Consider the following 25,849-nt stretch of genomic DNA (forward strand, 5'->3'; position numbering starts at 1 on the left):
TGAATCACGTGCATACAGCAAGCTACCAGAGACCTTATTTCCTCTGCATTTGTGATATTTTATTTTTGCTCCTTTAGTGACTTTGTCTTCGAGGATGCCTTTAGATTAAGACAAAGGGTCTTTTGCTAGCAGATGAAAGTATACATTCATTCTGAAATGAGCCCGATCAATTTTTCCAATCTAAGTGAAAAACTACTCTTCCCTATCTTGATTTTAAGGCAGGACAGTAGGCAGAGCAAAGGGAAAGTTGTTTATCAACTTGTATAAAGGCAATTGTTATTTTCACTTAACCATGGAATGCAGATTTTCTTTTCATTCCCCCCCATCTCTATTTTCCCATTCACTGGTCACTTAACCGAAGGTATTTCTTCTATCAGTTTCTTGTTCTACACTTTGCAAAGGAGTTCTGCAGTCATTCTCTCTTTCTCTCTTTCTCTCTCTCTCTCTCTCTCTCTCTCTCTCTCTCTCTCTCTCTCTCTCTCTCTCTGTGGTGTGTGTGTGTGTGTGTGTGTGTTTGGGAGCCAACCTGGTAGTGTTCAGGGCTATTCCCAGCCCTGTTCTCTGCTGTTGCCCCCAGCGGGGAACAGAGTCCAAGTCCCGGTGTCAGGGTTTGAACTCAACCTGGCTGTCTGCATGCAAAGCACATGGTGCTCCAGCCTGGTGAGCTTTCAGATCCACAGTAGCATTTCCAAGGCTGAGGAGTTACTCTCGCTTGCAGGAGCTTGGATTTATTGACAAAGCAAGTCTCAAACAGCTCCAATATTCAGGTCTGTGACAGAAGGGAGTCACATTTGCTAAGAAATTTCCTGGTTCTGTTTCAGCCGACATTTGTGCTGTTCCTCTGCATATACCCCCATACCCCAGGAACACAAACAGAAGACATGGCCAGAGTCCTTTTCATCTGTCTTTATAATCTCTTATATCAATTCTAAGTGTACTAGTCTAAAAATGAACACGGCAGTACATGTTCATTTTCTTTAAGCAGCACACACTTGCCTCTTCCATTTCCTCACCTTGGTCATTAGTTTCCTGCTTGCCTGGCATTGCTCCAGCACTATTCCAACCTTCCTCACTCCCTCCAATGAGATTCTGGGGAGAGTATTAATAATTTGCCTTGGAAACGAACTTAAAAATCCTTCACATGTGCTATCTTTAGAAGCAAAGGACAAAAACCCAATTTTAAGCTTTTCACTAAAATAGTATTTTATTATGGTCAATGAGATGGAACAAAATTGGACAAATGCCAGAATAGAATGGTGCAAATGGAGGACACACTTTGTCTAGTCTTGGAAGGTGTGTTCACTTCATTCATCTGTTTGTTCCTGGTTTTTGTTAAGTGTCCCCCCATTCATCATTGTGCATAACAATACTTCTGGGCTTGTAGCATGTCAGAAGTTTTATGTGAAAGGGCTTCAGCAGGAGACTATCTTATTCTAATGCCTGGCACCCCTGAAGTCTCCTCCTATATTGCCCAGCCCCCTTCTGTATCTCCTACATTCCCCAAAGCATAACACCGCGGTATACCTGCCTAAGTGGGCAAACTGAAAAAGTGCTGATAATATCCAGTGCTGCCTAGGACTCTGAGAACTGGGATCTCTCCTTTAGCATCACTGGGAATGTTGAACGGAAAGAACACTCTGAAAAAATTGGCTTGACAATTTATTTACTATTTTACACATATCCATATCCTGTGACATAGCCACCCCACTTCTGAGTCTATACAGAGAAATAGAAGTTTATGGCCATAGAAAAATTTGCAGCTAAGTAGATTTACATAGTTTACATTATAATCACTCAAACCAGGAACAACCCAAATACTCTAGCATGGGTGGATGAATGAACTAAGTGGCACACCCAGACAGAGAATTAGGAAAGAAAGACCTATTGATAATCTTCTTTAATTAGGTGGATATTAAGGCCATGATGTTGGTGGCGGGAAAAAAATCTAAAAAGGTTGCATATATGTGATTCCATTTATGTGACATTCTTAAAAGCAAATCTGATGATAGACACCAGTAGTTGCTAGAAATTAACAGAGAGCTTGGTATAAGAATAGGGAGCCATGTGGTAATTGAACAATTCTGAATACCGAGCATAACATGAGGCCCCCATAGCCATGCCACCAGACTCCACGCCAGGCTTTTCACTCGGGATACCCCAGAGGGGGGCAAGTGAGAGCCCTCCCTGCCCCAAGGGACCCAGCTCTAGCAGCTGAAAACCTCCAGAACTCAACCACCACCGTGCTCAAGGCCGCTCCCCACACGCTCAGGTCGAGCCTCACATATGATTGAACATATTCCTGGATCGAGCAACCACAAAAGCAGACACAGAACACATCATAAGACACTCCATACCCATTCTCCATAATTACCACACCATATTTGATGGGGTTCAGATAGTAGGCAACAAATCATAGAGGAAAAAAATATGCATACATACATATTTTCAGATATATATAACAAAGCTTACATCACCCAACTTTAACAACACACTAGTGATATCCTATGGAATGTCTTAATGGCTCCTGCCAAAATAGAACAATCTTCACACTGTTTCCTATATGAACATTTTTTGTAAGCATGTTCAGCAGTTCTTCATAACAGGTAATACAAAAGATATAATTTCAGTTGTGTTTTGGGACAAGGATTGGGACTTGGGATGGAAACACCCCAAATTTGATGGTGGGAAGGTGTAATGGTGGTGAGATTGGTGTTTGAATATTAACTATAATCAAATATTGTGAACTAACTTATAAAATTTTTAAAAATTTTAAAAATTCTGAATTCTGATAACATGTAGTTTATTCAGATATATTCATATGATAACATCTCATTGAACTATCACTGTATCACTGTATCAATGTCATCCTGTTGTTCATCGATTTACTCGAGCAGGCATCAATAATGTCTCCATTCGTCCTAGCCCTGAGATTTTAGCAGCCTCTCCTTACTCATATTTTCCAACGATTGGAGGCTTCTTTCAATGGACCTGTAATTGTTATGTTTTTGGCATATCAAATACGCCATGGGGAGCTTGTCAGGCTCTGCCGTGTGGGCGGAATACTCTCGGTAACTTGCCGGGCTCTCCGAGAGGCATATATATTTATTTCCCAATATGATGATGTGTTGCACGGCTGTGACATCATTGAACTACATATTCAATAAAATAATATCCATAAACAGTGAAGAAACTAAATAAGATTTATAGCTTTGTTTTCAATATTACTTGTCTCTATTATTCCAGGCCATTTTCTGATTTCCATGTGGTAAATATTTTATTAGTAGAATAAACTGGGTGAAAGTTGGAAACTCCCTGTTAATATTTTTACAATTTCTAAGTGACTTTACAGTTAATATCTTGTACTGCTTGCAGGTCAAATGATAAGGGTGGTCATAGAAACCTAATATCTAGTCATGTTTCTTAGGGCAAGTTTGGACCAGGAGTTCTTTTATAGTGGCCAATTTTGTGTTTCTCCAAGATCTATTTGAGGAAATGGTGTCTCTGAGATAATATGTTAATAGATGTGCTGAACAGGAGTAAGGAGGAGGAAATTTTCTGATCAAATAAGGTTTAGAAATGACAGATTAAGCCAATTTCAATACATATCTTTGCTGCAGGACTGCCTGGAGCCCTTTTAAATGCTCATGTGCATTGTGTCTCTCCAAAGAGTTAGATATAGTTGTTCCTGCTTATCTGTGGTTTGGCTTCATGTGGTTTCAGTTACCCAGGGTCAACCTGGGACCAGAAATATTATATCTAATCAGATATTTTTATATCTGAGAGAGCACATTCACATAACATTCTAGCAGTATATTGTTATAATTGTTCTCTATTAGATATTGCTGTTAATCTCATATTATACCCAATTTATAAATTAACTTTGTCAGATATATGTATGTATAAGGGGGAAAATAGTATGTAGTGTTTGGTTTTACAGTTTCGCACACTCACTGGGGGTCTTGGAACACATCCACCATAAATAATGGAGAGCTACAGTAATTCATTTTGCAGCATTTCCAAACCTTTCTAGTAATATCATTTGGTTAAGTGAGTTTTCTTGAGGAAAACTCCCCAATTGGGAAATGCTGTTGTGTTGGTTCGCTGGGACTAATTTAACGGATTGCTACAAATGATCTCATTCATCTGTGGTGTGTAGAGAAACAAAACAAGATCATAGTACGGAACAATGATAAATCCTTGGCCTTGATTACAAATATTGAGATTTGTGGTATGGGGTAGCAAGAGGGCAGGGGTGTTAGAGGAGAAATAGGTGGGCTTTATGTGCCATAATGACAGTGGTGGAGGTTCTGGGGCACTTTGCTGGTGGTGAAACATATTTACATATAGTAACTTGTATTTTAAAACCATAGCTATTAGCACTATTGTAACCACATTGAGTAAAGTACAATAAAACCCCCAAACAAGACAAAATTTGATGGCCTCACAACAGCAATGCTTCTTCCGCAGTTTAGGAGGCTGGAAATCCAAACTCAAGGTGTCAGCAGGGCTCTATGTTCTCCAAAGTCTGCAGAGATTCCTCCCTTGCCTTTTCAGGCTTCTGATGGCGTTGGGCAGTGCCTGGGATTACTTATTTGCAGTGTCTACCCTCCCTTTTTCCTGCTCCACTGTCCAAGCCATGGGGCAGCATCACTCTTGTGTGTCTGTCTCTTCTAAGGAACCGGCTTTGTACTGGGCTAGGGACACATTCTAATGACATCATCCAAACCAATCACTTATGCAAATTAGATAGTAGTTAATGTTCAAGTGCTGAGGACTTGATGTATCATTAGGGTGTGAGGGGGTTGGACTACAATTTAACCCATAATAGCTTTTAGAGGTAATTAAGAGGATGGGTGGGAGGAATGGATAGAGGGGTCTTTTGCTAAATGGAAGGCACTGGAACTTTGGTGAGTGTAGTGAATTCTCTACATATATGAAGGTATTGAGCTATGCCCCTCAAATTCGATGTTGCAAATGTTGTGAAATCAACATAAAAGACAATACATAAACAAGTACACTTCTAATGATAAGCAACTTTTATAATAAATGTGTTACATTTTACTTTGTTGATTTTTATTTTTCATTATCAGCTACTTATTTTAATTTGACTTTTTCATCTTTCTTTAATTTTATTACTGCAACTTAATTTAGAAAGCTATTCACAGTTGGATTTTAGACATACCATGATCCAACACTGATTCCACCACCGTGTGTTCTTCCCTCCACCAGGTTTCCCTTCTACGAACCACACCCCATCCTCAGCTTGCGATTTTGACAGGCACTTTTTAAAGTTTGTTTGTTGAGCTTTGGAGCTCTTGTTTTCAGTGCTGTTGACTCTGTGATTTGGATATTTAGCCAATCTACTTACACTTACGGCAGAGCCTGGCAAGCTACCCGTGACATGTTTGATATGCCAAAAACAGTAACAACAATGTGCTCTTCATGTTCCTAGAGCAAGCAGATGCCATTGGGCTATACTAGCATGTGACAAGGACAAATGGAGATGTTATTGGTGCCTACTCGAGCAAATTGATAACAACGGGATGAAAGTTGATACACCACCGATGTACTTGAATACATTTGACATCTGCTCCCCACTGCTTCCTGTCTATCTCTTCTTTCTCCCTCCATTTCGTTCCTTCTCTGTCATTCTCCATATACTCCTTATATGCCAAGGATAATATAGGCATCTCACTTTCAAACATTGCACTCAATCTTCCAGTTGTTCTATATACCACATATAAGTGACATTTTTTAAAAATCAGCAACAAATTTTAATCAGAAGTACTATCGTGTACATATAGTGATTCTTTCAAAGCCATTCTCATTCCCTTTTAACCTTTTGATTCTGATCTTGAGAGTCATGAGGTAGTTTACTGCAGATGGATTTGAACATGAATATCAGAAGGACTGGGTGCAACTCCAGCTGGTATCTACAATCCAGTATTTCCTAAGACTCGCATATAAATTTTTTTTTTATTGAATCACCATGAGATACAGCTACAAAGCTTTCATGTTTGAGTTTCAGTTATACAATGATTGAACAGCCATCCTTCCACCAGTGCCCATTTTCCACCACCAGTATCCCCAGTATCCTCCCCTCTTCCTCTCCCTCCCTCTGCCTCTGTGGCAGACAATCTCCCCTGTACTCTCTCTACTTTGGGGCATTGTGGTTTGCAATAGAGATACTGAGAGGCTATCACGTTTGAACCTTTATCTACTTTCAGCACACATCTCCCATCCCAAACAATTCACCCAACCATCATTGACTTAGTGATCCCTTCTTTATCCCATCTGCCTTGTCCTCCAGCTCATAAGGCAGGCTTCCAACCATGGAGCAATATTCCTGGCCCTTGACTCTACTGTCCTTTTTGCTAAGACTCGCATTTTAAAGCTACTTTTCAAACACCTCTGGTTCTTACAGTTTTTCTTCCACTAATAGCCTTAGACTCTTTGTAAATATGATGTTAGGACATATTTTCCAGTATTATTCCAGAAGAGAGACAAACATGTATTTGGTGGTTGTATCTGGAATCTTGAGTGAGTGATTCAGCCATCACTCACTACAGGATTAATTTTTAGGTTTCCTTTCAAAGTCATACTCGGGTTTGGACTGAGTGAACCGAGCTGAGCTGGCTTTGGTCACATGTTAAACCTGTACTTTGTGTTTGTCATTTCACATGTGGGGGTCACATGGAGTTGAGCTGGGGTTTGACATTTCTTATTGCTGACCATTTCCCAGATTGTGTTTATTTGGGGATATTTTTTGAAAGATGTTTGCCCAATAGCTATTTAAGGACTATCTCCTTGCATGCCTCTTAGAGACTCTCATATGGCACACGTATCATTGTATGTCAGTATACCCAGGACAGTGCCAGTGTTCTCTTAACCAAGTGACCTTGTGTCTTTGTCCTCAATATCCTCAGGTGCTATCTAGCTTAGATTCATTTGTTAGAGAAGTCATTTTCTTCTGAAAGCCTGACCAGAAGGGCCATTTTGATAATTTAGTATGCCCACTCTTGTGATCAAATGAGAGGTTTCCATTTCCATTTAGATATCTGGAGCAAAATGGGTATATGAGTCTCCAGTTTCTCCTCTAACTTGTGTGAATGGAGATGGAATATACAAAAGGATCTTTATGAACTTGAGCAAGAATTACCATCTTGGGAAAGGCAGGATTTTATGCATGGTGCTATTCTAAAAATGACATTCGAATTTTGTCAGAGTGGAGAGGGAAAAGAGTGAGGTGAGGGGCAACTGAGGAGGGGGGTTGTTGATTGCAAAATTCAGTATTTGAGACATGTGGCATTTGGAAAATAATAATAAATTCAGCACACGTAATATTAAAGAGATGTTTGAATTTTATCTTTAAAAAAATGTATGCCGGGGCTGGAGCGATAGCACAGAGGGTAGGGCGTTTGCTTTGCACACAGCCGACCCAGGTTCAATTCCCAGCATCCCATGTGGTCCCCTGAGCACCAGCAGGGGTAGTTCCTGAGTGCAGAGCCAGGAGTAACCCCTATGCATTGCCAGGTGTGACCCAAAAAGCAAAAAAAAAAAAAAAAAAAAAAAAAAAACTATGCATCACATTAGCTTCGTCATAGTGCTATATCACTTCATCAGGATCGATTGAAAGGATGAGTGGGCATCTGTGGAATATAGAACAACAGAGTATGAGACTAATACCCAAGAATGGTAGTATATATTACCAGGATGTTGGCTCCATAGCTTGAAAGGTGGCCTCACACGCTGGGGGAAAGTCATCCCAGAAAGAGAAGGAACACCAAGTAATATGACTGGAGATCCTGCACGGGAAGGGAGATGCGTGCTGAAAGTAGACTAGAGACCGAACAGGATGACCACTCAATACCCCTATTTCAGGCCACAACACCCAAAAGGAAAGAGAGATATCAAATTGGAATGCCTTGCCACAGAGGCTGGGTGGGGCGGGAGGATGGGACTGGGGGGTGGGAGGGATACTGGGTTCATTGGTGGTGGAGAATGGACACTGGTGGAGGGATGGGCTCTTAAACATTGCATGAGGGAAAAACAAGAACAAAAATGTGTGAATCTGTAACTGTACCCTCACTGTGACTCACTAATTAAAAAATAAATAAATTAAAAAAAAAAAAGAAAGCGTGAGTGGGGAGAGCACACTGGCACTCTCATTGTCTTGTCGCAAACAACGATGGAGTTTTATCCTGTCTCTGCTCCTTCTCAGCAGTGGGATCTCCAGGCTTGGCCTCTTCCATTTTCCCTGGCTCTTCTCAGAGCCACATAAAGAGTGAAATAGTACTTACAGACTCCCAAGCACTGGGAGCATGAAATGGGTTCCATAAAGCACCGCTTGTGGGAGAACTGTATTTTTTAAATTTTATTTTATTTGTATAAGGTTGTTCACAATAGTTCATTACAGTTAATATTCAAACACCAATCCCACCACCATGCACCTTCCAACCACTGTAAGAGGAAAGTGTGTGAAGATTGCTGCATTTCATCCTGCAGCCATTTAAGCCCTTGTATGAGAGATTTGCATGTTAAACTCAAACAGATGTGTGCTACTTTTGGTACATCAGTGGGCTAGAACATAAGAGGTTGCAAGGCCGCATTCATGGCTGTCCACTCCAGGACATTCTGTGTTGCTCTCCTCTGGGAGCTCTATTTCATAGTCTTAAGATCTTGGCCATTGATGAGATTCTATGGTGCCGAAGCAGGGGGGTAGCAGTTTGTGGGTGTGATTTCCAAGCTATTAGAAAACTAGGGAGCTGGGGGGGGGAGGCCCAGTCCCATTCTGAGAGAGTTTGGAGGTATCAGTCACAGGTCCCACATGCCTGGGTTTTTCTGCAAGTTCCCTCATAGGTGAGGCTCGTCTGAACCTGTGGAGAGTAGCCTTGAGCATGGCTGCACAATTGGGCTCTGGAGATTTTTGGCTGACGGGGTTCTGCTGGGGCGGAGAGGGAAACTCAATCCGCCCCCCTCCAAGTTGCCCCAGTGAAGACAGCCTGGCACGGGGTCAAGATGTTCTATGTGGGAGAACTTTTTTCCCTTTCATGGCCTGCTATTTTCTGGTCAGGTGTCCTTTGACTTAAGAAAGTTGTCTCCTAGACTTCCTCAGAAAACTCTCCGATGGACTCTCCCTGTATTGCGGCCACAGTGTATTTATGATGCATTATTATGGGCCACCTGGAATCAGAAGCAACCCAAGGACTCTGAGCAACAGAAGAAAAGGCCACATGGACTCCATGGACACAAGTCAGGGGTATGCCAGGGAAGGCCTGGACTCCAAATAATTGTCCTATTTTAGCTCCTGCTGTACTAGATTTGTGCAGAGCTTAGCCAGATGTCAGGTGATTAGGATATTTTGCAATTTTTCTCTGCACGATGGAAATAATGATTTTCTTTCAAAAGTCCCCTTAATTTCAATTAGAGGTGAGTAGAGATATGTTAATTAAACTCCTGAAACCTACTGCCTACCAATATGAGAAGCAGATAACCTCAGGGGCATGGGGGAAAGACAGCAGCTGTGGAAGTAGAAAGGGCGGATAATTAGTTTGGGGATTCCTCGTAGCTGAAAATCATGTGAGAGCTTAGTTTTTGAGCTAGATAAAATGATGTTCCCATCCTGGCAGACAGGACTGGGCAGCAATTTCTGCCTTCCTCAGAGCGGTAGTTTGTATCCTGAGGAGAGCTTAGAGGCAGGGGAAATGATCTCAGCCTGCCCCTGTGAACAGAGATATCCTCTGTGTGTAGGCATTATAAAGAAGAGCAAGCACAACTTGCACACAGGTGGATGAAAACAGGAATGGATGAGGACCGTCAAAGTACATGGATCAAAGGAGCAAAACTTAGTACAGGTCATTTTTAGTTGATTTAGGATTTTGAACAATAGTTCCCCAGGATATACATTATATTTATTAATTTGCATTTTACTGTCAGGTAGATTATACAGTCATGAAGAGGTGTCTTTCTTCAGAACCACAGCTTGCATGTTTAAGAGGCATATGTCTTTAATCTTACAGTGACAATAAATTAAAGTATCTAGTTTCCTTATTCACCTCTCAAAAAGTTAGTTGTTAGAGAGGTTTCTTCTGGTGTTTGCTTTGCCAGTGACTAAATCTTAATTTTCTTTGAATAAGAGGACTTACATTTTCCCCTATTTATGTCCTGTGACTGAAAATCCATCTATCCATTTCTGGTGGATTGCTGCTATTTTCTTTTAGAACATGTGAATGGTGCTCAACTTCTGTCATCATGTTGTTTAGTGACATATATATATGTATATATGCACACATATACATATGTGTTTATTGGTTTTGGGGTCACACCTGGCAATGCTCAGGGGATATTCCTGGCTCTGCACTCAGGAATTACTCCTGCTGGTGCTCGGGGAACTCTATGGGATGCCGGAGATTGAATCTGAGTTGGCAGTGTGCAAGGCAAGCACCCACTCGCTGTACTATCCCTCCAGCCTCAGCATCCATATTTCTGTTTACTCTTCCTACTACAGATCTTGAGTCTTTGTTTGAGAAGTTATTCCTGCTGCATTTTATGAATCCGAAAACCTGTCATTCTACTTTAGGTGTGAGTCTTTGGCCTCTGGATCCTTAACCAAACTAACAGGATATTTATCTGTGTGCTTACAGAGTGTGATTTCCACCCCCCACACTCCCACCATCCCCCATTCCCCCTCCCCCCTGAACTGGCAAGCACATGACCTTGTGGGCAAAGACTAGATCTGCTCTTGCTCAACTGGTCAAGTATGTGACATTTGATGGATTCTTCATCTGTATTTGGTGACCCAATGAATGAATGTGAGTTAGCAGTAGGCTAAAGATAGTGGGATGAAATGCACCTGGTGTCACTCACTCAGACTCCACCACAGCAGAATAGACTGAGGGGTGTGCTGAGCCTCCTTCCTATCCTGAGGTGACAGCACTTGAATTCTCATATGCTCTTGGCTAAGGAAAGAGTCTGCCTCTGCAAAGCTCAAAACTCCTGCTTCTTTTATCAGACATCTTCTAATTCCAGTCTTTCTTGACCACATTCTGTTTCCTGTTTTTGATAAAGGCCTCATCTCTCCAATAAGTTCTCTTTCATCTTATTTTCTTGTTACTTTAACCATACTTTATTGGAATACGATCCTGGCCATCATGATCTTCCCGCACTATTATTTTCTTTTTCTGTCCCTTCAATGCAAATTGTTTTGTTCTTTCTCTTGTTTCTGTCTTATCCCATGTGTGTGCTGAAGAGAACAAGCGACTGTAGAATATGGATAGTAAAGAATGGGGCAGGGGAGTCAGGGGGATTCTTGGGATATAGAGTGAACAGATGAGCCTGAAATAGATTGACTCTTTCAGCTGCAGGAAGCTCTCACTGCTGTGAAATGGACTTGGTATAAATCTGAGAGTAGAGATTCTTTCTGGCCAAATGTGTGATAAATTAATGATGCCATTCCTCAAATTTAGTAACATGTTGATTCACATAATATATGTTAGGATCTATGCTGTTACTAAAAAGATAATTTAGAAAGCCTAGAAGTTTATAATGATCCTAAAAAGTAGAGGGAGGAAAACCTTTCCTGGTCACCTTAAGGCCAATTTTTATTTTGAAAACCAGTAAGCAAAGAAAGAACAGCAGTAATTCACCAAATTTTCTCTATAAATGTTTCCTCAGATAATCAAATAGTGCCAGAGGGGAAGTTTTTCTTACTAAACATTTTTATCTAACAGATAAAATGGATAATAAAATTTAAATATTGCATTTAATGAATTAATACACTCAGTAATATACTGAGTAATTGCTTCCAGCCCCACAAGGAAACAAGTAGACATTTATCTGAGTAAAGTAACAACACCAAAATATATACATATGATACACACTATACACATATGTACATGTCAGACCTGAATCTGATCAACCCTCTAAATCTAACCACCAATTTATTAAAATATATAGGCTACTTGCCAAACAGATAGTACAATGGGTAATACACTTGCTTTGCATCGAGCCGATCCATGTTTGATCCTTGACATACCAGGAATAAGCCCTGAGCATAGTTGGTTATGGTTCAAAATATAAGGATCACAAAAACATGTTAAATTACTATTAAGAAATACAGTTAATAAAATTTGGATTCTGGAACACTAGAACTAAAAGAAATGATTCAACAAAATATTGCAAGAAAAAGAATGGAGGAGACATTATAGAATGAGAGACCTTAATCAAAATTTTTAGACTTGAAATGAATCCTAATTCTAACTGTGTGACTATGGTTGACACAATATGAAATATGTGTTCCTTTCTTTTCTTTTGGGGAAGTGACACTACTAGCATTGCTTAGGGATAAATTCTGGCTCTATGTTTAAGAATCTGGTAGGACTCAGGGTTGAGGTGGTGTCAGGGATTATAACATGTTATTACATACAAAGCAAGCACTTTAATCTCTTTACCACTTCTTTGGCGCCTCATATTTTATTATTATTATTTAAATTTTGTATTAAGGCACCATGATTTACAAAGTTATTCAAGGTTGAGTTTTAGGTATACGTCCAACACCAATCCCATCACCAGTGTTAACTTTCTCCCACCAATGTCCCCAGTTTCCCTCCCATCCCACAGCCTGCCTCCTTGACAGGCATATATTTAAGTTTGGTTTCTGTAGCATAGATCTTGTGTTTTTTTGTTTTGTTGGTTCTGTGGTTCAGATATACAGACATGCCACAGCTCCACAAAGCTAATGGGTCTGGGACCCTGCCTCCTGCCCCTATGACCTCCCATCTACACATAGTTTAGGTTACATGCTTACACTGGAGTTAAAGCTTATAGTATTGGTGTAGGAAGTTATCATATTCCACCACCTCCAAATATAAACCACCCTTCACCTTCCTAAGACACCTGTAGTCCCATTATTTTTAAAAGTTTTTCTTTTAGAAACATACCGGCAGTTTTTCAGATTAAATATGGTGTCTGTAAAGTGGCTCATACTAATTTGGTATGTTAAAGGTATATTGGGGGCTGGAGGGATAGCACAGCCGTTGGGCATTCGCCTTTCATGCAGCCGACCCGAGTTCGATTCCTCTGCCCCTCTCAGAGAGCCCGGCAAACTACTGAGAGTATTGAGCCCTTGTGGCAGAGCCTGGCAAGCTACTTGTGCATATTGGATATGCCAAAAACAGTAACAATAAATCTCCCAATGAGAGATGTTACTGGTGCCTGCTCAAGCAAATTGATGAGCAATGGGATGACAGTGATCACAGTGTTCAAAGGTATATTAGTTATCTATTATTGCCAGCTACATTTTGACAAAATTAGACAGCTTAAAACAAAAACCATGTATTATCTCACACAATTTCCAAGGTTCAGAAAACCCGAGAGTGATTTATCCAGATGGTTCTGACTTAGAGTTTCTCGTAAGGTTGCCTTCACTAAGTTAAAAGGTGTCTTGACTGAATGGAAGGTTACTTCTAAACTCTCAATCATATATGGGACAGATGGCAGGAAATCTTAGTGGTTTGGTTGTTGGAAACTAGTTTCTAATCCCGGTCAGTCATGTGCAAGGCAAAAGCCCTCTCCCATGTACTATCACTCTGTTCCCTAAAGCTGCATTTTAAATGATGTTTCCTTTACTGTAATTTTGGTATTGAACTGCTCTCTCATAATGTTGTGGATTACATGGTTATTATTTACCATGTAATAAAATAACTGCTACATGCACCATGCATAGGGGAGGGGGTGCTAGTTAAAAATAAAAGCCCCTGGTGGGGCCAGAGTGATAGCACAGTGGATAGGGCATTTGCCTTGCATGCAGCCAACCTGGGTTTGAGTCACGGCATCCCATGCACTGACAGGAGTAATTTCTGAGTGTAAAGCCAGGAGTAACTCTTGTGCATCACTGGGTGTGACCTAAAAAGAAGAGAAAGAAAGAAAGAAAGAAAGAAAGAAAGAAAGAAAGAAAGAAAGAAAGAAAGAAAGAAAGAAAGAAAGAAAGAAAGAAAGAAAGAAAGAAAGAAAGAAAGAGAGAAAGAAAGAGAGAGGAAGGAAGGAAGAAAGGAAGGAAGGAAGGAAGGAAGGAAGGAAGGAAGGAAGAAAGAAAGAAAGAAAGAAAGAAAGAAAGAAAGAAAGAAAGAAAGAAAGAAAGAAAGAAAGAAAGAAAGAAGGAAAAGAAAGGCCCCTGGTGTGCTGGGTTTGCACGTGAGAACCCCAGGTTTGATTCCTGGTACTACATGGTCCCTGAGCTTGGAGTTGGATATTGGGATATGCCCACCTCCTACCCCCCCAAAGAAAATCCGCTTTAGTGTTGATGAAAGCAGAATCAGCCCAACTATTTAATGTTAATAAGTTGTCTTCTGGACTGGAGCGATAGCACAGCGGTTAGGGCGTTTGCTGACCCAGGTTCAATTTCTCTGTCCCTCTCGGAGAGCCCGGCAAGCTACCACGAGAGAGTATCCCACCTGCATGGCAGAGCCTGGAAAGCTACCTTGGCATATTCAATATGCCAAAAACAGTAACAAGTCTCAAAATGGAAACGTTACTGGTGCCCACTCAAGTAAATCAATGAACAACAGGAAGACAGTGCTACCAGGTGGGTATATTTGGAGGGATTTTCCAACAAAACAATTTACTTTCCATAAAGTGAATTATGTAACAGAGATGAGGTGAGCCTCTTGGTATAAGCCACAGTACCATTTATTGCTGAGTTTAATTCAGTAACTGAATTTCTGATACCCATTATAACTCTTAGGAGGGAAGAATCATTAGCTGCAATCTTAGAGGCTAGCAGAAGTAGATAGTGGTAGGCATTGATTAAAAGATAAGCAAACAGAAAAACAAAATGTCATCTGGATCCCATACTTGAAATAGTCTATAATACAAGGGCTTTGCAGAATTGTATCTTAGAGACAAAGTTCTTAGATTATGTTCCAGCTCTGCCTTGTATTAGTGGTGAGATACTATCAAGAGCCACAAACTTACCTGGCCCTGTTTTTCCTTTATAAAATGATGTTAATGTGAGAACTGACTCTTATGGTGGTGTTGTGAGACTTGAAGGAGATAAATAAATGGGTGTGCATTCAAGATGAGGCCCTTCTGTGGAATAGTCAATAGTAGTTGTCATTTTTTTCAGTCTTGGGCACTCACTCTTTCTGTTGGTTCTTTTTCTATCACTAGGAATCCTTTTCTTTAACTTTTTGAAGATAGGTTGTGATTTTCCCTGAAAAAAAAACACATTTGTTGATTATCTCCTCACTATATAAATTGTTCTTTCTGTATGCTGAAGAGAAAATCAGTTGTGCATGTGTGTGTATGTGTGTGTGTGTGTGTCTGTGTGTGCGCGCGCGCACGCAGTCACTTGTGTGTGCCCTAGTCAGGCCAGCAGGTGGTCTCTGAAAACATATATTAAGCCATTGCAGGGCTATTCCTCTCCCACAGGCTACCAATAAGTTGATGTGCTATAGTTGTTTTCTATTTGTCACCCTCTCTCTCTTCTTCTCTCAATAGAATTCCTCTATTTTACTGAGTTTGTTTAGTGAAGTTGATGTTGTACCATCCCTGTGTTCTTGCTACTACAACCTCAAATTCAGAAACAGACAATGATACAAGCCTGGGCAAGTGGATACTTGGTTGGCTCAAGCCCAGGCAAAGAATCTGAGTTGGGCAAATCAGAGCATTTCTGGAAACTTTTTTTGATATAAATACTGCTGAAATTGGTTGTAAAGTTGTCAGACCTAGCAAACTAATTATCTGTATCATCTTGTAAAACTATCTCATTGAATATTCACAGTAACTCTGTATGGACTAAATGGAAGAAATTACTAATCAGATACCTTCCCTTCTATAAAGTGTCACATTAATGACTGCACAGATGCACTGACAGTATAATGTGTGTACAGAGATGTTTTCCATAGTGCTTTGATGAACAAAAGCAACACACTTAAGTTTTCATCTATAGGAGAATGTTTCAATAAATATTGATGTACCCCACAAGGCATTGTAACACCACATAAGATATTTGTTTATTGACTTGATGAGATTTTAAAATTTAAACATTGAGTTTAATATCTATTTGTTAATATATGTTATTATCCATTTGATAATATATGAAAATTTATAAAAGGTATTATTTTATTTTTAATTTATTATTTTTTGTTTTTGGGTCACACCCGGCATTGCACAGGGATTACTCCTGGCTCACGTACACATGGCGGTGCTCGAGGGACCATGTGGGATGCTGGGACTCGAACCGGGGTTGGCCTCATGCAAAGTAAACGCCCTAACTGCTGTGCTATCACTCCAGTCTCCTAATGGCTTTATTTTAATTGCATGCAAATTTTATAAAACTATTTAAATCTCCAAAATTATCATACAAAAAAGTTATTTTTTCCTAAAATGTTTTAATCGAGCGGCTGGAGCAATAGCACAGCGGGTAGGGTGTTTGCCTTGCATGCTGCCAACCAGGGTTCGATTCCCAGCTTCCCATATGGTCCTCTGAGCACTGCCGGGGTAATTCCTGAGTGCAGAGCCAGGAGTAACCCATGTGCATCGCTGGGTGTGACCCAAAAAGAAAAAAAAAGTTCTAATTGAGTTGTCTCATCCACGAATTATCAAACTGTCCCAGACATGGATGAAGTTCGCCCTCACTGAACAGGCTACCATAGAGAAGGACTGTGCATATCTGTCATCATTCAGGGCGAGATCCCAAAGGTGTGTTCTCTGCACCCCTTTCACTCTGGGTACAAAGCACCACATGCCTGACTGTGAGCAGCTAGTCTGATGCAGATGATACTGCAGCCTTGGAGGTGCTGCATCTGCATTGCATCTTCCTGGATACTGACTATAAACACACATCTTTTTGGAGTCCAGGCTTCCAGGGACCTTGGCATGGTGTTTGGAATTAACCACAAGTGTGACTTCTGTCTGTTCTCACACACTGCAGCTGATGAAAGCATTCTTCCTCCAAGAAGCAATTCTGAGTCAAATCAAGGTTTTCATACAGTTTATAAAGGATGAACTTGGACCTTCAAAAATGTCAGAGATACATGAGGGTGAGCCTGTTTACACACATGCCATCACACTGAGCTGAGATGCAAAGCAGACCCTTCCGGAGGTCGAGTAGCATTTGGACTGTGCTTTCCCCAGTCTTTTTAAGGTTCACAGAGCCTGGCCCATCACACACTGAACTTGAAAGATGAGGTAATAAAGCATGACTGCGAGTCTTTCTACACTGAGTCTTGCTGTGGGCAGTCTTGCTGTGGACAGGGAGTGCCCCTTCCCCTTCAGCTCTTTTCTAGTAGAGAGCGGTCTATTCCAGGCCAATCAGCATCATCTCACAGGGGCTAATTAGTGCTTCTGCCAAATGAAATGAGGTTGCTACTAGTCAGATACCTGCTATGAGATGACATTCACGGCTTACATTCAAGAGATTGATCTTGCCTCTCACTTGGCTCTAGCATCGAACAGCTGCTACCTTCAGACACCTCTATTTGTTAGTGACCATGTTAAGGAGGAATGGGGATTGGGTCAGACAGGGTTCTTTCAATATCTGTATTTCTTCCCACAAATTGCAATTATCTCAGCTAGCCTCTTTAAAGCCAGCTTTCTTGGGGTTTTCCAGTGTCATGTTTTGAGTGCCAGATCAAATGACCATCAAATGTGTTGAAGCCTAAGCTATGAGGTAGCTATGAGGCATGCTTAACATGTGTACATTTCTGTGATATGTTTCTGCTGGACACTATTGTAGAGTCCTGAGGTACATGCCCAACAGTGCTGTGAAACTGAATCAGGGGATTTCTCAAACAAGAGTCTGGGGGAGTCAAATCAGAGTTGGGGCTAAAGGAGAGTGTTTCCTGAAGGAAATATTTCAGGAAAAAGGTTTCATATTTATTTTTATTTTACTTCTAATTTTTTTAAATTTATTTTTATTTTTAAAATTTTTAATTTTATTGAATCACCGTGAGATAGTTACAAACTTTCATGTTTGGGTTACAATCACACAATGCTCATACCCATCCCTCCACCAGTGCACATTTTCCACCATCAATATCCTTGGTATATCCCCCCTTTCCCACCCTCCCCCTGCCTCCATGGCAGACAATATTCCCCATACTCTCTCTCTACTTTTGGGCATTATGGCTTACCACACAGACACTGAGAAGTCATCCTGTTTGGTCCATTATCTACTTTCGGCACACTTCTCCCATCCTGACTGATTTCTCCAGCCATCATTTTCTTAGTGATCCCTTCTCTGTTCCATCTGCCTTCTCTCCTCTGCTCATGAAGCAGTCTTCCAGCTATGGGGCAATCCTCCTGGCCCTTGTATCTACTGTCCTTGGGTGTCAGCCTCATGTGATGTTATTCTATACTCCAGTAATGAGTGCAGTCCTTCTATGTCTGTCCCTCTCTCTGACTCATTTCACTTAGCATGATACTCTTTATGTCTGTCCATTTATTAGCAAATTTCATGACTTCATCTCTCCTAACAGCTGCATAATATTTCATTCTGTAGATGTACCAAAGTTTCTTTAATCAGTCTTCTGTTTTAGGGCACTCGGGTTGTTTCCAGATTTTGGCTATTGTTAACAGTGCTTCAGTGAATCCTCAAAATAAATACAAATGGCCAAAAGGTACATGAAAAAATGCTCCACATCGCTAGTCATCAGGGAGATGCAAATCAAACCAACAATGAGATATCATCTCACACCACAGAGACTGGCACACATTCAAAAGAACAAAAGCAACCAGCACTGGCGTGGATGTGGGGGGAAAAGGGACACTCTTTCACTATTGGTGGGAATGCCGACTGGTCCAGCCTTTCTGGAAACAATATGGACAGTCCTTCAAAAACTAGAAATTGAGCTTACATATGACGAGATACAAAAAAGCACAGTAGAAATGACATATGTACCTATTTATTTCTAAAATATTATTAAAGTCCATGATTTGCAGGAACCTGAGTGATAGTATACAGTGTATAGGGATTTGCCCTACCTGCTGCCACCCCAGGTTTGATTCCTGGCATGGGATATACCTATGATACAAGGGCATCATAGGCAGAAATAAGCCCTGAGTACTTCTGAGTGTGTCCCCCCCCCACAAAACAAAACACAAAAAATAAAAATAAAAATTCCATGATTTAAAAAGTTATTATAGTTGGCTTTTAGGCATACTATGTTCCAGCATCAATCCCACCATCACTTTCTTTTTCCATCCACCAGGGTTCCCTCCCACCCACTGCCCTACTTCCTATCTCCAGCTTTTGACTTTAACAGGCACCTTTGGAAATTTGGTTGTTGAAGTTTGGAGTTCTTGTTTTCAGTGTTGCTAACTCTGTGGCTTGGGTATAAAGTACTATCATCTCTTTATACCACCAATGTACTCACATCCCATTGATCCCTTCTCCCTGTTGCTCCTTCTCTATCAAGAGTTCAGTTCACTGTCACTGTCATTGTCACTGTCATCCCATTGCTCATCGATTTGTTCGAGCAGGCACCAGTAACATCTCTCATTGTGAGACTTATTGTTACTGTTTTTGGCATATCGAATACAGCATGGGTAGCTTGCCAGGATCTGTCGTGTGGGCACAATACTTTTGGTAGCTTGCCGGGCTCTCTGAGAGGGGTGGAGGAATCAAACCAGGGTCGGCTGCATGAAAGGCAAACACCCTACCGCTATGCTATCACTCCAGCCCATCAAGAGTTCATATTTATATGAAATCCTAATGTGGTTTGGTGCTGTGTCAACTGAAGAGACGGGTAGCGACACTCTGTGGGCCTTGACAAATGGGCTTTTACTGCTGCACAGTCTGGTTTGGAGCTCCATTTGGTGATAAGATCTCTGACGACTTCTTTAGAAATCTCAGTGAAGAACTTAACTTCAGAATTAGATGAGCATAATCCTAGGGGCCCTGTTCACCTCCAGAGGCTGACCTCAGTAATGTGACCACATTGCTGTTTCAAGAGAAGGCAAGTGGCACCATGTTTGTTTCTGACAGAGTCAGCATCGGAGAGCCTCTAGACAGTACTAGTACCTTTCACTCCTTAATTTTAGTTTGTTACATGATGGCTACAGTGCAGTGAAGCTAAGTCAAGTACTTTTGCCAGAATTCTGTGCTCCTAGGACATTCTGAATGTCAGCTGTGGGCAAGACATCAAGACATAGATTTACATGCTTTCCATCTCTCTTTTGTTCAGAGGCATGAGCTACTTCCCGTAGACTTCATTCATACATCACAAACTCAACATGATATTATGGACAGTTTCCAGATGATGACAGCAAAGCATTAAGTCAGGCCCTTCTGAACTTGGATCCTGTGCCAGTATGTAGGTCACATGCCTATGAGCCCAGACCTGAATGGGATCTGTGTTTTCCCATGGCTGCCCGCTGTTCCTCAGGTACAATCAGAACTGCAATCCTGGATGTTGGGAAACACTGTGTAACATAGAGGTTCAGATATGGGTCTTGGTCCTTTGAAATACATCCTCATGCCTCTACCATTATGGACAGATATTTCCATATTAAAGTCCTTGTTTGACTGTATATCAAAGAAGTATGAGTTGTGCTTTTCCTTTGGGGTGTCAAGAAGATCAAGAAAGTGAGCTTAGGAAAACCACATAGTACCTGATGTATCACAGCCATTGGGTGAGGGTTTACTGTCACTAGAAGATTCCCAGATTCAGTATCTAAAAACTTCCTTGAAACTAAGGAGCAGCAGTGAGCCTACATGTCATGGGCCAAAATTCACATCTGCTGAGCCCAAGTGACCTTCATACTTGATCACTTTTGACTTCAGCTGTCCACTTTCCCAGTGAATCACCTGCTTTTATTTGGGTGTACTCAAACATTCATGATGATTACATACACAGGGAAAAACTATGACTGTACTTACCCCAGAAAGAGTTATCAATACCGATGCAACAGAATTATAATCGGCTTGAGAGAATGGGTTATTTCAACAGGACCTTAGCTAGCTTGAATATTGTCACTGTTTCTCAGAGATAAGGTGACATGCTGTGCCTGCTGGCGGTGGGCACAAGAAGCTATGATTCTTGTCTTGTCATCTCCCTGGGCATTAAGCTCCACTAATTACTTTGGAAATGAGGCCTTTTCCCGAGGAGCAGCATATGCTGCCTGAGAGCCTGAAGCATAGATAAGAAACCACCTTTTCCTTCTCCATGGAAGTGTAATGATAACATGGAACCGTCTCTGTTTCCATTAAACTGTTGATGGTCGTTTAGGAACATTAAATTAAAAAAAAAAATTTAATTAAAAAAACTTGCCACCTTCTGGTATTCACTTGTGAAGGAGTATCTTCTTTGTTGTTTCTGTTTTTGTTTGGGGTCACACCAGGAGACGCTTAGAATTTATTCCTCACTCTGCATGCAGGTATCACTCCTGGCACACCCAGGCAACTATTTGCAGTGCCGGGGTGGAGTCTGGGCCAGCTACATGCAAGGCAAGCACTATGCCCTCTGTACCATCACTTTGTATCTTCTTGGCTCCAGCAATCCTGACCCTTCTTTACTCTGTTGCACACCCAGGAACATATGTGAGCCTTCATGTCAGTAGAATCATATGTCTCTCTTTCCTCAAACATGACCCTCTTCGGTGGTACAGCTATTTTGCAAGATGTATGGGACAGTACACTTACAAACCAGGAAGGTGGCATAGGAAGTGTTTGAAATAGAGAGTCCTTTTTTTTTTTTTTGGTTTTTGGGTCACACCCGGCGATGCACAGGGGTTACTCCTGGCTCTTCACTCAGGAATTACCCCTGGCGGTGCTCAGGAGACCATATGGGATGCTGGGATTAGAACCCGGGTCGGCCACGTGCAAGGTAAACGCCCTACCCGCTGTGCTATTGCTCCAGCCCCCTGAAATAGAGAGTCTTATAGAATATTTAGGAAGCATTCCATATGTCGTACCTGGGACTGAATCCAGCTCAGAACTAACTTCAAGGTAAGCTCCATACTCATTGGACTATCTCTCTGGCCCCAGAAGTATTTCCTTTAGGGATTATGAAATTGAGTGTCCCCTATATTTCTCTTCATCCCGGTACTTTCAGTTGGCTTAGTTTTGTTCCGATTTCATAGAGGGGACAGCTTATGGCATTAATAAGAAATGAAAGCCTTGGCAAGTGGCAGAGCAGGATCAGAATTCAGCCCCCTATCATGCCTACTATTTTATAGTACAGTCGTTCTCACTGTTCCATCTGTATGCAGGAGCTATGTTCTCCCCATTTCATAGGCAGCAAAATAGAAGCCTGATAGTCACAAAAACAGCATTGGAGCCCCACTGGTACAGTATAGTCAGAGCTGGGGGGAAGTCTCTAGATACAGTTTATTATGTTTTCACCCAAATTCATGGTATCTGTATGCCAACTACCTACATAACATGATTGTAATGTGGTTGAATTAAATATCATAGCTATAGACCCTGTAGAAACTGCAACAGGAATTAGAAAAAGAACAAAAAGCCTGTAGGAGAATCAGCCAGTTATTCTTGTTCTGTTTCAGGTAAAACCTGGAATGCATAAGGTTAGAGTTCATCTTCAACAAAATCACCAATGACTCCATGCCATATGCATTCACTGTCGTGATCATTGAATTCATGAGTACCTTGCTCTCTCTGGAACAGGTACTCAAACCATACCATGTGTAACACAAGCAGTGCAGTAAGGGGGACTGAAAAGAAAAAGAGGCCTGGGAGAGGAGTTGGGGAAGAGCACTATAATGCAGGTAAGGCTTTGGGGAGGTAGAATCTCAGCAGTCAGAGCCATTGAGATGGTTGGGATTCAATAAAATGGCACCAATTCAGCCAAAAGTGGTGAGGAAAAGAAGCAAATGTATCAGCTCATCTTAATAGCGAGCTACCTAAGCTTGAATCTGGAGGCTCAAGTCATGCTGCCATAGTTCTATTTTGTTTGCACCCCATTGTTGGTTCTGTTCTTCTCAGCTATTCTTTTCATTCAGGTCTAGTTACTGAGCAGTGACTTGATGACTGCTGGAACTTCCTTCTTCCTCCCTGAGCTTTCAATAACCCAGTAGAGACAGGTGCAGCCTTCTTTCTCTTCTCCATACTTCAGCTGACATACAGGGATTTGGTCTCGGGATATACCTCACTGTACCCAATGAGATGGAGTTTACAGATTGGACAGGCCTAATTAATGGACCCACCCTTTGATCTGGGAAGGAGGAAAGGTGATATTAATTTTACCCAAACTATGTGAATTAAAGGATGGCGAGAAAGAAAGAAAACCTAGAAGAGATATGGATGCTTGACCAGTAGAAAAATGACTCATATTCCCTGGGTTCAGGCCTGAGAATTTCTAGTAAATGATCACTAGGTCAGTGGGTTGGTGGAAAGAAAAGACTCATCTAGCCCCAAGTCTCCAAGTCACCACTGTTTAATAAGACATTAAAAGATGTTGAGTTCTTCATCTTTATTTTCCAGTACTGTAGTCACTGGCCACATTGAGCTATTGAGAACATAGGCGTGACTGGCATGGTTAAGAAATAATGTTTTAAAATTTAGCTGATTCCAGTAAATTTAATGTTAATTCATGTGATCATGGCAGCCAGAGAGACAGCAACTCTTATGGAGACCACATCATGATTTTCCGGGAAGACAAGACCCAGTTTTGTGTAGGAAGAGACGGGGATGCTGGTTGCATGCAGCCTAGAAGGCTATGTTGATGAAGCTGATTTGGTTCAGGTGATTGAGTATGAGGAAAGAGAGTTTGGACATGAGGGAGGAAAGAGAAAGAACAAAATGAGAGAATCCTTCATCTGTGACACTATTTGGAAACTCTTACCCTGATGAAATATGTTTCCATCTAATATGTGGACCAGATTTGTACCAAGAAGCAACAGAATTGCAACTGACCATGTTATAAAGAAGTAGAAGAGGGCCAGAGTGATAGTATAACAGGTAGGGCATTTGCTTTTACATGCAGCGGATCTGGATTCAATCCCCAGTATCTCATATGGTCCCCTGAGCACCACCAGGAATAACTTCTGAGTACAGAAAAAGGAGTAACCCCATGAGCATTGCAGGGTGTGACCCACTCCCCCAACCCCTGCAAAAATATTAAAAATAAATGTTTAATATGTTAAATTAAAATAAAAGAAGTGGCATAAAATAAAAGAATTTTACAACATGATGTTGCATTTTACTCTGAATGTCCAACAGAAGCACCATTGCTTGAAGGCCTTGTTCTGCAGAGGACATGCAGCTGGCCATAGAATAAAAGGAAACCCAACAGGATTGCTTTGTTATTAAAAACAACAACAACAACAACAACCAGCAACACACTCCGATGTAAACCCTGTGACAGCACAATTAAACATAAATGGGAAATAAATGGGAAAAGGTGAAAAGAAGGAATTTGTCAAGGAAGGCTCTGGCCCCAGCGATGTCAGCCAGATATCTGTGACTCCCAGCTTCTCTGACAGCAGTGAAATGGGCACGTCATCACTCTGTGTGTCCTGCAGAGTGCATGGGACCTTTGAGGGATGATGCTTCTAGAGTCAAAGTCCTCTTAGTGGCTTATTCACCCAAATAAGTCCAGTTTGAATCAGATGAATCTGTTCTGATTCTGGCTCCTAAGATGCACTTACCTGCCTGAATTTTCTTCACCTGGGACATGCCATGCCAACAGTCTGCTGGGTCTTGGGCCTTGTACAGGGAGAGAACCACTGAGTTGATTTCTGGCCATGTGACTGCGAGGGTCATGCATTCCTCTCCCCACTCACTCCAGACAGCTTTCCTTGAAATAACAGGGTAAGGATAAATAATTAATTTATCTAGATGGCAATGAGTCAATTAGAAAATAAGGGCAGAATAGCTGTACTTCTATGGATGTGGGCTTTGGAGCTGTACATTTCCCTCATATTCCCCCATATTCCTGTGTCCCTAGGCATGTGCCTGGACCCACTCTGACCCTTTTGATAGAAAGCAGAAATACAGTGGGGTGGAGGTGGGGGTCCACAGTTACTTTTCTTTCTTTCTATTTAACTCTTCTTCACTTTCCAATACTGGACTTCGTGGAACCAACATAGCCAATCTCAAGTCTATTACTAAGTCTCCTTCCCATTTTGCATGTTTCTTGAAAGGCTCCTGGTTTCTAGTCAGTATCTCCATTGCTATAATTACATTTCTTGTGTGTTGATTAAGTATTTCTCTTCACTCCTTGGAGATGGCTATTGGGCACCTTCTGAGGGTCAGCCATAATGGAAGTAGGAGGCGAAAAGGGCTTTCAGATCTGCATGCCCTGTCATAGGAATGTCAGATCTCATGTGAAAGAATCATATCAGATCCTTGCATGCCTATGATCTCTGTGCATCTGAGCCCAGAGCTGACAGCAAGGAGTCACTGGGAAGCATCTTTAGCCTGACTCAGAGACTGAAGTCTGGAAAGACTTCTGTGATAGGAACAAGGTGAGGACCAAACTGAGTTCCCATAGCTGATGGAAAAGTGCATGGCAGGGGCTCCAGAGAGTGGTTGAGCATGTACCAAAAGCATATGAACATACACAGAGTTCTGAAGGAGAACAAGGGAAGAGAGAGGACAGAGAGTCATGGGATGTGATGAATAAAGGGGAAACCAGGAATTTTAGACTAAGGAAGTTCTGACCAGTGTTGAAATTTTTTTTTTCCTTAAAGATATAGACAAACTTTTAAAACAAAAAAAGGATAGGGAAGGTAAATTTTGCATTGAGAAGTTCTTATGTTTTGAATTTGGAAGGAGGAAAACAAATTGTGACTGCTTGGGTCTGAGGATTATTGATCTGGCCTGAGCCTGAGCCTGTTCACTCAAGGTTGGAGTCTCAGATAACAGAACGGATGCTAATGGATTTTCTGC

General features: G+C 41.3%; 1 protein-coding gene across 2 annotated transcripts in view; it reads left to right on the plus strand.

Annotated features, from left to right (window-relative positions):
• CACNA2D3 (calcium voltage-gated channel auxiliary subunit alpha2delta 3) overlaps positions 1 to 25,849 on the plus strand; it is a 999,345-nt gene that overhangs the window by 513,371 nt on the left and 460,125 nt on the right. The gene's annotated exons all lie outside the window — the stretch shown is intronic.

Source organism: Sorex araneus, chromosome 4 (genome assembly GCF_027595985.1).
Source record: "Sorex araneus isolate mSorAra2 chromosome 4, mSorAra2.pri, whole genome shotgun sequence".
Lineage (NCBI taxonomy): Eukaryota > Metazoa > Chordata > Mammalia > Eulipotyphla > Soricidae > Sorex > Sorex araneus.